Source organism: Nannospalax galili, unplaced genomic scaffold (genome assembly GCF_000622305.1).
Source record: "Nannospalax galili isolate Female #2095 unplaced genomic scaffold, S.galili_v1.0 scaffold298, whole genome shotgun sequence".
NCBI lineage: Eukaryota > Metazoa > Chordata > Mammalia > Rodentia > Spalacidae > Nannospalax > Nannospalax galili.
The window spans coordinates 5072620-5085912 of record NW_008344488.1 but is presented as its reverse complement, the minus strand read 5'-3'; positions in this window follow the sequence as shown (position 1 = coordinate 5085912).

Genomic DNA, 13293 nt, shown 5'->3' with positions numbered 1-13293 from the left:
AATATAATATTAAAATTTATACTTTACTGAGTAAAACCAATTTGACAAATAAAGTTTAACAAATGAAGTCCATATTATTGTAACTAATAATCAGATCAACAATCTACAACCAGCAGAGCAGAGGCTGAGAACATTAGAGATAGTATGTAACTTTAAGAAACCTAGAAAATAATGAAAGTGAATAGTGAAAGTTTTGTTGAATCTTTCAATTGTAAGATTTATCCTTTGTACTTCCAAAAGGAACCCTGGTGAGGGCCTCCGATTTTCCAAGGAATGCTTGTTCTTTATGTTCATTGTTATCTCTATGGATACTGGTTCCTATTTCCTACAGGAGACTGGATGTATAATTGTAAACATTTGTTAGCATGGAGATATGAGGAAAATAATCTAGACTAGGCAAAACACTTTCTACATATTTTGCCTTTTAAAGTAGCCTTTTAGCAGTCCTTATAATATTAAAATGTATTTTCTTTAGAAAAAATTGTCAGTAGGAATTTCTGTTGCAAAGGTTGATAAATTAAAAATAGAGAAAGGGAAGAATTAATGCAATGTAGGGAAGGAATTGGAAATGATATTGAAGGAAACTCTTTTAGTCTTCTTTCAAAATATGATGGCCATAAATAAAAGAAACATCTATGTATGGTTTATTTTTATGCTATATTAAAATTTCCTCTCATTATGAGAAAAGTATATGTATGTAGGGATGCTTATACAGAGTGCTACTTATAAAAGGTGAAATGAACACCTTTTTGCTCCATGAATGCCCTACTATATAAAAATATTTGGACTGTATGTAAGCAAGCTTGATTCAAAGATGTAATTGTGGAGATGAGCTTTTATTGCTAAAGGCTTATTCTCCTAATTAAGCAATGTGTCATGGTAACATTCTTAGACAGTAGGGAGGCAAATGCCTGCTGCACTCAATTTACCTACAGATATGATTGCACATTTCAAGGGGACTAACTCTTATGCTTGCAAAAGAAAACCTGGAAAAATGTTTGGATAATAGAAAGTGTTATCTTAAATCAGGCAGTAAGGAACCTGGATATAAGGTCATAGTTCATTCAGAAATGAATTGTACTTGATAAATCAACACAATGCTTCTTAGAAAAATGCTTTTATGTTCTCAGGTTTCCATTAGGTCAGAAAAACATGTCTTAAAAGAAAAAGGTGCTGCATGACTCTGAAAAGCATCTCTGAAAAAATGTACCCAATACAAAGAGAGAACAGAGGGAGTGAGGGTCTTCTGTTTTCTCAGGACAATCAATACTCAGAATATTCTTGTGGCTGATCCATTTGTTCACTGATTAGAATTTTTGAGGGTCTTATTATACATAGGACACTAAATCCTGAGAGAAATCAACAGTGAAGATTATGCAATCCAAGCTCCCCTCAACATGGATTACAGTTGGTTCAGTGTTTGTACATGAAATCAAGCACTAGGGAGTAGCTTTCTGTACTTGCCCTGATCCTCCACATGAATAAGCGAAGTGCTATTCCTGGAATGGAATGCCACAAGCAGGAATGTTTAATGGGAATTAGAGGTCTCGTGTAGCAGTGTTGAAGGTGGATAACCAAATTATAACAATAAATCTGTATTCATTGGATCTTTGGTTTCCTGTCATACACTAAAGTGTCAATGTTAGGGGTAGAATGTTAGAGGTAATCTAGATATTAAACTAGTGTAATGATAATCTGGGGATATGGAGTTTGCTTCTTGAGAAGTGAGACTGGGAAAACTTGCATGAAATACGCAATGTGAAGATATGAGTGTTAGATTGACTTCTAATACTTTGGAAGGAGGGTTACTATATCTATATGAATGTTTCCAATGCTCTTAGTGTAAGATTGAATTATCTGTAATTCTGACCTGAAAATTTTTTAACTGAGAAAATACACATTCATATCCAATAGTGTTGGAGCCCAGCAGGAACATCCTAGAGAGGCATGTTGGGTTTGTATTAGGAAACTAGAAAATAATCCTGGAATAAGGAGATTCTAGGTAATGAGAAACTTACTTGAGGTACAATTCAGCTTAGCAATCAACAAAATCTAGGAGAATAATTTAAATTCTGCACTTGCCACTGTTTAATTGGCCCACTGACATTTTTATATAGACTTTTCCTTTGGAAGCAGGCATGGGGCAGGTAACTTCAGTATGGTAATAAAGAAAAATAATTGCTTTACTGCAAAGATGTAGTTTGAGGTATCAAAGGAGGGAAGTATAAGACAAAATTGAGGCAAATAAAAACTTATGTTATGCAGAACCTCTAGCCGTAATAGATAAGTGAAGAATGGGCCAGTGATAATTAATTACCTGATAAAGAAGAGGATTGAGCATGCAGCCCAATGGCTGAGAGGCATGTCGTGGAAACTGGAATTTACAATTATAAACCATGGAAACAGCCAGAGCTCAACTCAATGAACTGTAATTATGTGGAGATGGTGCTCTTCTGGCAATATTAACAAGTATAAAATAATAATTTAGGAAGCGAGCTAATAACTTCAAATTAATAGAATTGTTTTCAATATTAAAACTTATATGCTGCTGTAAAAATTGTTTAAATCAGGCACAGTCCAGCGAGATGGCTCAGCAGGTAAAGTTGCTTGCTTCTAAGCTTACTACTTTGGATTCACATGCTAAAAAGAGAGAACTGACACCTGCAACTTTTCCTCTGGCTTCCATACCAGTGCCATGACCGACATGATAGCAATTTCCAGGCCAGCAAGGACTATACATGAGACTCTGTCTCAGAAAATCAAAACCAATCAACCAACCAAGCAAACATACAACAGATGGATGGATGGATGGAAAGAAAGAAAGAAAGAAAGAAGGAAGGAAGGAAGGAAGGAAGGAAGGAAAACTAGTTAAAAGAATACTTTCATTAATATTATTAAAAGATACTTCCAACAAAATCACCTTGGAAAGAAGTCATTAGTGCCAAGGCCTGCCTGTGTCTCCTAGCTATCTCTTCCCACTCTGACCACTCCCTGTAAAACTGACAGACCTAGTAGTGTTCCTGACAGAGATGACCCCTTCAAATATCTCTTCCCTGAACTTGGCCTCTCACTACTATCAAATGTGAACACAGTCACTGCTAGCACCTAAAACATTACTGAAGACCAATTCAGATCTCACAGTAAGAAGCAACAGTCTGAACCATGAAATCACATCTGTGTGACCCCGGTTTAGCTTCAGAAGAATAATTCAAGAGTACCCCTCAAATACACAAGCTCTGCCCCTGAAATTTTCATCTTCTCTGAGAACAAGAGTCACAGAGCCACTTGGCTACAAAGGATGACAGATTTCTACTTACACCTGCCACATCACCCTGACACTAACATAGCTGCCTACATAAGAACAAGCATAAGAAATGCCTTACATATCAACAGATAGGCTGAAATGTGGCCTGCATAGACCTATGTTAGAACTTCACATGGGCAAAATCTCTAGTTCCTTCAAATTGTATTGTAAAGATCTACTTTGACCAAGACTTTGATGATACAACTTAGCAGCTAACACAAAGTAGCTTCATCATCTCCTCCTGCATAGTACCCACAGTGAACCTCATTGGCTCTTTTATCCTTTCCCAGATTCTCAGTTCCCTAAACAGGGCCTCGGCTACCTCAGCACTTCCCACATGATTCCCATCAAACTCTTACTGCTGGGATACGAATATGGGCTTTAAAACCACAGTCATCAGATACATCAACATTCTGAGTTGTCATCTCAACTTCACCCTCACAATTGATGAAGCAGGTATATCATTCCTGTTTTACAGAGACGGGAAGTGGAGTACAGTGAAGGTGAATAAATCCTGTTCTAGGAGCACAGAAATAAGTGGACCTGAGGCTCTGAATTCAGTTTTGTCTCCTCTCAAGTCCATGCTTTTAAAAATAATAATGGTGGTTCTCTTTGGCATCAATGCGAACATTCTTCAAACAATAACCTATTTAGTGTCCACAACAAGCCTACATGAGAGGCTGTATTTTTACCACAGTCATTCATTATACAGATGAAAAAACTGAGGAAGAGAAAATTCCACCAACTCCTTAAACTTGCAAAGCTCTTAAGAGGCAGCACCAAGGTGCAAACCTGGGCAAGCTGCTTGAAGCATCGCTGAGGCCTCCATCATGGCACAGGTTGCCTGCCTTTTCTTCTCTGTAACTTATTTTTTTCTATATCCATCCATTCAAACATTCCTTAGACTGCAACTCTAAAGTTTTTACCAGCTATTGTAGAAAGATAACCAGTATTTGATGGGTTCATTCCCTCAGAAATCAGTAATCTAGATGGGCAAAAATCAAAACAATATATAAAGGCAGGTATTTGTGACAAGATGGAAACTTGAGCATCTCCTCTACATCATCCGGATCAGCGTAGGACTGAGGATGTAGTTCAGTGGTAGGGTGATTGCCTAGCATATGTGAAGCCCTGCATTCAATCCCCAGTACAACCCCCCCCACACACACACGTGCACACACACACACACACACACACACTCGAACCCCTGCCTCCAAAAAATAAACAATTATTTGCTTGGGGATGGGGATGTAGCTTGGTTGGTAGAGTGCACTGTTCGCCTAGTTCCCATGATGTCCTGGGTAAAATTCACAGCACCAGATAACCACATGTAGTGGTGCACACCTGTAATCCAGCACTCCTGGAAGAAAGTAGACAGGAAGATTGGAAGTTCAAGGTCATCCTTGACTATCTACCAAGTTCAAGACCAGTCTGGCATACATAACTTATCTCAAAATAAATGAATAAATACAAAAGGAGACTATTCTATTTAGGTGGTTGACCTGGATAGACTAGTTTATTTGTACCCAACCTGGCTGTTCACTTGAGTTAAAAAAAATAACTAATGCCAAGATCCTACTTCCAAACCAAATAACTATAATGATCTATTAGGTGGCATTAGTACCATGGAATTTTAATCTTTTCAGGTGAAGTTGAGGGGCGAACACAGTCACTGCTGAATTCACTAAAGAAGTAGGCCTTTTCATTGTTACTGTTTTGATTAGAAAATTATATGAATTGACATAAAACAATTAAAAAATATAGCTGATAATGTTAAATTGAAAAAAAAGATAACTTACCAGAGCCTAGCAGAGATCCTTAATCCCTAAATATTACAACCACTAAATATCAGTTAGTTAACAGCAGTTATCTGAGAAACATCCATCAGACATCTCTGCACCTTACCTGACATTTTTTATTGCATCTTAACCATCCAAGGTGTGTGTGTAGGCGTTGAGGAGAATCGAAATGTGCAATTATTTTCCCTACTTCCTGGGGTATTTCAGCTATTTTATCTGACTAGCCCAATGTTGCCTTTATGTTTCATTGCTACATGTGAATCAACAAGTACATTTATAATGTTAAAATAATAAAAATTTAAATTGTGCTTGAAGCCTGGGCATGGCAGCACTCACTTGTAATCCTCGTACTATGAAGGTAAAAGGTGGAAAATTGTGATTTCCAACTTAGCCTGAAATAAATAGTGAAACCATATCTCGAAGGAGGAAGAACATTAAGTGTCTTTGATTGTATCAACCCATTTGTTTGTCATAATGGTCTGCAAGTTGAACATGTTTAGGAAATGTTAATAAACTTCATGTAGTTTATTTCATGAATTCTACAATGGGGCTCAAGCAATACTTGCTTTTTCCAAATTAGAAATATGTTTATAAACAGTATGAAGTCGCTTTACAGGAGAGACATGTTGAGCAGCATGCTAGATACAAGTGCTTACATGCTACAAATCTACCTAAGGACACAGAGGGAGTGCAGGTACTGAATTCAGCTGTGAGGAATAATGATGCTTGATGTTTCAGACTCCAGAGTTTTACATGTTTTCCTCAAAGATGCTTACCATGTTTCATGCTGCTCCTACAGTGAATCATTCACAGCCAAGCTCCAGCGCTGAAGTCATGCCCTAGGCAGATTCTGAGGGCATTTCTCCAGCCTTCTCTGCTGGTGCTTTTCCTCTCTGGAAGCAGTTGTGACAGCTGCAACACCTCTTACTGTCAGTTGTTCTCACAATTCCTGCCCAGCAAACTAATGTTATAAGAAACACTGTGGCACTGCTGAGGGCTGGCTAAGTGCCAAGACCATAGTATCTTGTCACTAGTTGTTAAGTATGGCTTGAGAAGGACACTAAATGCACTTTTCAGTAAATGACATCTGTACCCAGTCCAAATTTCGCAGTGGTATAGGAACGCCTTGGCAATGATCCCATTACCTTGTCCTTTAATTTAATTGAAACTTGAAGCTGTGGTGGTTTCATAGTCAGTTTGCAGTCTCCCAAGGGACTGGTATGCTTACTTTATTTGGGAATTATTTTCCTCAACTAATCTGAAAAAACATGTGACCATGACCATGACTCCCATGCCATTCTGGCACAGTGTCATTCACTGATGGAAATCCAGAGAGTCTTCTCACTTTCCTGTAGGAAAAAATGCATATAAACCTTCAGGCAATACCCATGAATGAACCCAGATGATACTGAGAATAAAAGAAAATCAGCAGATTTCCAAGAAGAATTAATTTAAGCAAGACTGGTATCAGAACCCAGAAAAAAAGAAATAAGTTTAGAAATCTATTCATCAGACTTTATCTTCTTTGTTGTTGAGACAAGGTTTCCCTGTAGTCATAGGTAGTCTAGAGATGGCTATGTAGACTGGGCTGGCCTCAGTCTCACAGAGATCCACCTGCCTCTGCCTCTAGAGTTCTAGGATTAAGGGTGAGAACCACCATGCCCAGCTAGCATATCTTAAAATAAGACTTACATCAATTCATCAGATTTTCAACTCCCAGGAGTGGTCAATAAAGTTACTACATGCCAATATTAGGCAATACTTCTACTTTTCTGAGATTTCTGCTAGCACATGGAATGGGTGGAAAATATGGTTGTGGGTGGGAAGGAATGGGTAATCTTGGGCATTAACAGCCCTTAACAAGATAAACAATGTAGTGATAGCTGGGTACTCAGTGCATCTTGGTAGGCATTGGTCTCATATTTTCTATTATTTTTTGTATCTTATGCATACTATGCTTTTAGACTTACTGCCTTTCAGTCATTCATTGTTTGTGTGCATGTGTTTAAGTGTGCTTCAAATGCACATTTACAATCTGAATAATCTACTATCATTGGCCAAGATGTAGACTGATCAAGCCTGTTACACTAGGGAAGTTATAATCTTGGGTTTCTGTGAGTCGAGGTTGCTAGAGCAGAGATGTGCTGGAAAAGGCTGGGATAGAAGCTTGGATCTAACTCAACAGAGAGTCAGACAAGCACTTCCAAAAATTTCATATTTTTAAATATTAATAAACATGTAAGTGGATAAATTTTAAGTCCTTTTTAAAGTCAATATGAGTATTTTCTTACCCATGATCTTTGTAAGAGTCGAAAGAAGCAGAGGGCCCCAACTGTTCTCACTCATAGCAGAAGTCAACTGTTTTCACATGAAATAAAACTTGATTCCTAACAATTTATATCAGATTATTTTTTAACTGGAAAATAGGAAAATGGTATCTGGCCATAACAGAAGTAGGGACTTTTGCATAGTAATAATAGTGACAGTAATGCATCCAGAGTAATAAAACATAACACAGTAAATCCCCCAGTAAATGGCAGCTTGTGTTTTTATGATAGTGATTATTATAATATTTTTATGTATCTGTTTGACAATACTTCAATACTGATATCTAGTAGGCTGACAAAGAAGGAGTTTTTAGTGAAATCTGAGAGTTTGGGAAATACAAATGTCACTTACCTAACAGGATTTCTAGTCAATAAGATTAAGAACAATTATTTCAAGTCACGTTACCTCATTCACTGAGTGTTATTCATGATAGGCAAGTCCTTGTTATGTAACACATTTCCCAATCATTATTCCTTTACCTATAAGGTATTAATGAATTACATGTTAAATTTAAGTGATGATCTATTTTTTCCTCTTCAAATATGCACAATTTCTTACATAGATTTAGAAACTTTGTTTTGTATATAATCCAACTAACAAGAGTGTTATGTTCTTTAAAGGATATATATTAGTGTGAACATTCTGTTCTAGTTTCTTTCAGCCCAGCCACTGCAGATATTAATCAATATATCTGGACCTTCCCTTTGAACGTGAAGAATAGTTTAAAATATATTTCCTAGTTTGGGTCTAAGAATGTTCAAAGAGTAGAAACACGTTTATTGTTTAATTCAGTAAGTGACTAAAGTCTTTAAAGACAGCTTTTTCTGACTTGGAAAATTCATATAAAAATGTGTCTTCCTCTTGTTAGAAATAATGAACGTTTTAGGTTGTCTCTAAAGCAGATATCACCTATTGGCAAGGAGAAAGGAATTATGAAGCACATTTAGTAAGAAAGAATTTTACCATCTCTGAAAAGATTAAGCTTAATTATGAATTCAATTTATGAAGCATAGTGTCACCAAGAGATATTTCAGTTCTAGACTTTGAGTGTAGCAATATGCTTAGTTCTAATTTAAAGTGACCAGGGACTCAACTGACAAAGGAAGGACGCTGTGTGCTGTCACAAATCAGACACAACTTGGCTGCCATTCTAACTCCTTTAACCTTTTTTATTTCCTTGGAAACTATTTATTGTCATCAGTGCTTAGCAAAAGTTTTATGCACATTCTGCTATGGCAAAAATCTTCCCTGTAATTTCTAGCAAGTGTGAAATAGAGTGTTCTCAGAAAAGCAAAACTACTCAGAAATGATTCCCAGAAAATATTTCTCCTATCTAACCTCTGGTGTAGGCCTACTTTCTTTCTCTCCTCATCCCTTAAAATCACATAAAATATCAACTGTTCTACAGGTAGGAAGAATAACATATGTTCAACAGAAATAATCAAAGTATGCAAAGTCAACATGTCCTTAAGCATGATTCAGAGCCCCCAAACCAGGAGATGTCCAAAATCTTTGCCCCAGAAATAAAACCATTAGGGGAAAAAAGTGGGGCTGTTAATTCTGTTTCCTTTCCTAGTTTTATTCTGAATCATTTTCCATTTCTATTCTTACATCCTTTATAACTGAAATGTTCTGCTAGGATGAAGACTGAACGTGGCTGCATCTCAAATAAAGACAACATCTGTTCTGAGAGTAATCAAGACAAGTCTGGAATTGAGGCACAAAGCATTTTTGTGGGGTGGGGGTGTCAACTTCTTTCAAATTCTAGAATACAGTCCCAAGTGAAAACGGTCAAAGAAGCAATCTCTTTTTCATCTTAGGTCATATTTTTGCTATAATGAATTTAGACAAGAAAAAAAAAAGATACCTCAGAAGCTTCTTTAACTATTTATTGAGTGACAGCTAAGAAAAAACTGTTCTGTTCCTTAGTAATTGAATGCTTTCCTATTTCCCATTTAAGTAAGGTCAGTAGTTAATTTTTATTATCAACATGATTGGACAAAGAAATGCCTAGGAGATAATTAGAGCAGGTCTCTGGACGTGTTTTGAGAGTGTTGCTGGAGATAATTACATCATGAGGGCTCTGAACTAATCAATCGATTAATGCCTTGCTGAGATCATAGGTTATTATCAGAATGTGTAAAATGTAGGAACAAGTTGAACAAGGTTCTTCTCTGGGATGTTTTCTTGAAGGCTGTCCTTTTTGATATTTTATTTATTATTTTTGTTTTATGTTTATGAGTGTATTGCCTGCATATATGTGAGTGCACCCGTGTTATGCAATGCCCACAAAAGTCAGAAGAGGCTTCTGATTCTCCTGGAACTGGAGTTAAAGACCGTTCACAGCCACCATGTGGGTGCTGGGAATCGAACCCAGGTCCTTCGGAAGAGCAGTCAGTGTTCTTAAGTAATGAGCCGTCACTCCAGCCCTGAGGCTGTCTTTTGTCCTCGTCTCTTCTTATATTCCTTTTCTCTGCTTCTGGACCACTATGACATGAAGCGTTCTGCACTGTCAAGCCTTCCATGCCATCATGCACTAAATCCACAGAATCACCCCCAATGAATCTGTCCTCTTCAAGTTTTTAGGTCAAGCAATTGGGTTATAGTGATGATAAATATATGAAATTTAGTAGGTGATCCTAGAATGTGTTGTCCATTCTGCCCTTCAAAAAGGAGAGGGAGAGAGAGAGAGAGAGAGAGAGAGAGAGAGAGAGAGAGAGAGACTACTGACACTCAGGCCAGTCGTGCGTGTTGGGACTTCCTTAGGCCAGCTGGGGTGGTTGAATATATTCATCCTCATTTTGAGACATAAAATTATTTTGATGTAAGACTCATGACATCTTTCATTATTGTTTCTTTAGTATTTTTTGGCATGACAAAGTGAGAATAGTTTCTGGCTATTGTTTGGAGACTGTGACGCAGATATAAAAGATTCTGTAGTTCCTGAAGGCTCTAGTGGCTATGATTGTAACCAGAGGTTTTCAGAGGGCATCTAGAAAGTCCTCCTAGCAAGAGGTAATAATCTTCAAGTAGGCAAGTGGGGATCCTGCATTTGTCTGCCTAAACAATCTTCTGTCAAGTTAACATATGAGGAAAAGGAGTCTTCTTGCCTGAAGAGAGGTCTGTGTTTCCCGACTTTACATTTCTAACACGAACTATAATTTTCAAAGAGAACAAGGCAGGATATCATCTCAATAATAAGTCTCAAGTACAGCTTGCCTTTCCTAGGAGAGTTAAAAAATAGAAGTGCTTCTCATGGGCATATTATCTAAAAGTGATGATTCTCTAAGCATATATTTTCTACTTCTTTACATCTACTTCTGTCTAGATTGAGTAAAACCTCAGCAAGGAAGCAAGGCTTTACCTGTAACTGCAGTGACCTAGGATAATGTTTGCTTTTTTTCATCTAGCATATCACAAAGCTAAATGTTTACCTGATAGATACTAATTTTTTAAAAAAAATTCAAATGCATAAATGCTACTATTCTTCACTAAATTCAGGTAAATTTATAAAAATACTATCTGAGAGCAGAAAAGACATAGTAGGTACTTTCAAAAGAGACTGTTAGATACAATTTTGTTTATGTGCATGAGTCTATAAAAACGCAAAGTAAGGTGTATAGTGTGTGTGTGTCTAATATATGTTTTGTGTATGTGTATCTATGTGTCCATTACCTATATATTGATCTAGTCTTTATTTGTACAGATAGGAGATAGAATGCCTGACAAATATTTTTAAAGCAAAGCCTAGAAAATGCAGATGAACAATTTGAAATTGTTCTTCAAGACTGAAAATATTTGTGTATTATTTGTTCACTGCAGAACACATTTGATATAATGGTTTAATTATTACCATGTAGCATACTTCGTAGTTACTAGTCACTTTCTTTTATTAGTTTTTTTGTTGAGTTTAAATATGTGTGAGATGAAGTCCCTTTATGTCTCAAGTTGGGCATGTGTGTGAGTGATGCTTCCAGAAACTGCACTAATTTGGGGGGTGACTTGTGAAGGGGGTATACCAACAGTTCCCATACATCTTTGTTTAAAAATCTATGGTAGGTTCCAAAAACTTTGGAAATATTAATTTTTATACTATAATTTTCACTTTTGTGGGTTCAGCTGCTATATCAATAATTATACTAAGCAGGGACTTTAGAGTAAGAAATTGCCATAGCATCTATCACCTACTGTGTGGAAGGAAAACGACCTGCCAATGCGACATTCAGTTGCCCTTGGGAGCATGCGATTCCTTTTATAGTTCCATGTGAGATACAAAGAGCAGATGCAGCTTCTGACAGTGTCAGCTAACTTGGAGCCAGAGTCACATGTAACACTTTATTGCTAAGGTGTATGGCAGGTAAATCGATATGCATGATTTAACAATGTGGAAAAAAATAACCTACTTTTCAGAAAAAAAAATCATTCCAGTATGCAATATGCCTATTTTACATTGTACTGTTTTGTTTTAATGATAATAACAAAATCAAATAGATAAATCAAGAATATGACTAAATATTGGAAAATAATACAGTGAAACAGGCTCCTTTTGTTACATTTCTCTGTTTTGGAAGTGTGGTGGTTTGAATGAAAATGTCCCCCATAGGCTCCAAGTATTTGGACATTTTGTCCCCAGCAGGTGGCACTGTTTTGGGAGGTCTTAGAATGTGTGGTTATCCTGAAGGAAGCATGTCACTGGGGCAGGTTTAGAGAGTTCTTAAGCCTTGCCATATCTCCAGTCACTCTCTTGTTTCCTGTGCCTGCTGGAAGATGCTTAGCTTCCGCACCTCTTCCAGCCACCTCTGCTGGAGGGATGGACTGTAATTCCCCTGGAACTGTAAGCTCAAATAAACTCTTCCTTCTATAAATTGCTTTGTTCAGTGTTTCTAACACAGCAAAAGAAAAGAGACTATTGCAGGAAGTATTCCTGTGTGCTGAGAATCCTGATATTTTGGACCTTGCCTCTAATATTGCCTTCTGAATCTTACACAATAAATTTCCTCTGCTGTTGTTCTCTGTGGGAGTGGTTTAGCTGTGTATTGCTTCTATGGTTAGTTAGCAATGTACCTAAGAAAGTAAGAAGATAAACTTGAAATAACAAGAAGAAACCCAGGCTCTTCTCCCAGATCTGTTCCCTGGAGTGTGATCTCATGCAGGCTGTCCTCACAGTCTCATAAACTGAGTTTGCTCATTTGTTAAGCGGATATACACCGCCTGCTTCGTAAGGAGTAAGAAATATATTAGATTATGTGCATATAGCCTTCATATAACATCTGAAACACATTAAAAGTTCAGTTACCTAGCAAGATTAATAGTTCATGGAGTAACCATTGTGATAGTCAAACTGTCGTCTTAGAATGCTGGTACTTTTTGTGTGATGGCTGCTTCAGAGTCATCATCTTTCTCACCCTGCTTCAGTTCATGGCTGTTTTTATTCTGGCATACTGGACCATTTTCTTCTAGCACTCTGGGAGTTTGTGAGGAAACAGGTTTGTTAAGGGGCCAAGGAAGGGGAAAACATTTTTCCCTTCTGTTTTACCTAAATGTGGGTTCTCCCATAAGCAGCCGGGATCCAGGAACATGTAATACCATACTTCTTCCACATCATTGACTCAGACTTTATCATGGATGTCCTTATTTCTGCTATTCCAGTTATCACACAGTGACAATGGTGTTCCTCTGAGATGTACACAGATCTTTATTCCATCCCTTGTACACACGCTACTGCAGTACTGTGCTAAGGCTGGGAACTTCCTGTGGCGTTTGCCTTAACAAGAGCTCTGCCACAGGAAAAATTATATTCTAATCACAACTTTCCTACCCAACTTGAACCTTAGACCTTAGACCATATATATATATATATAT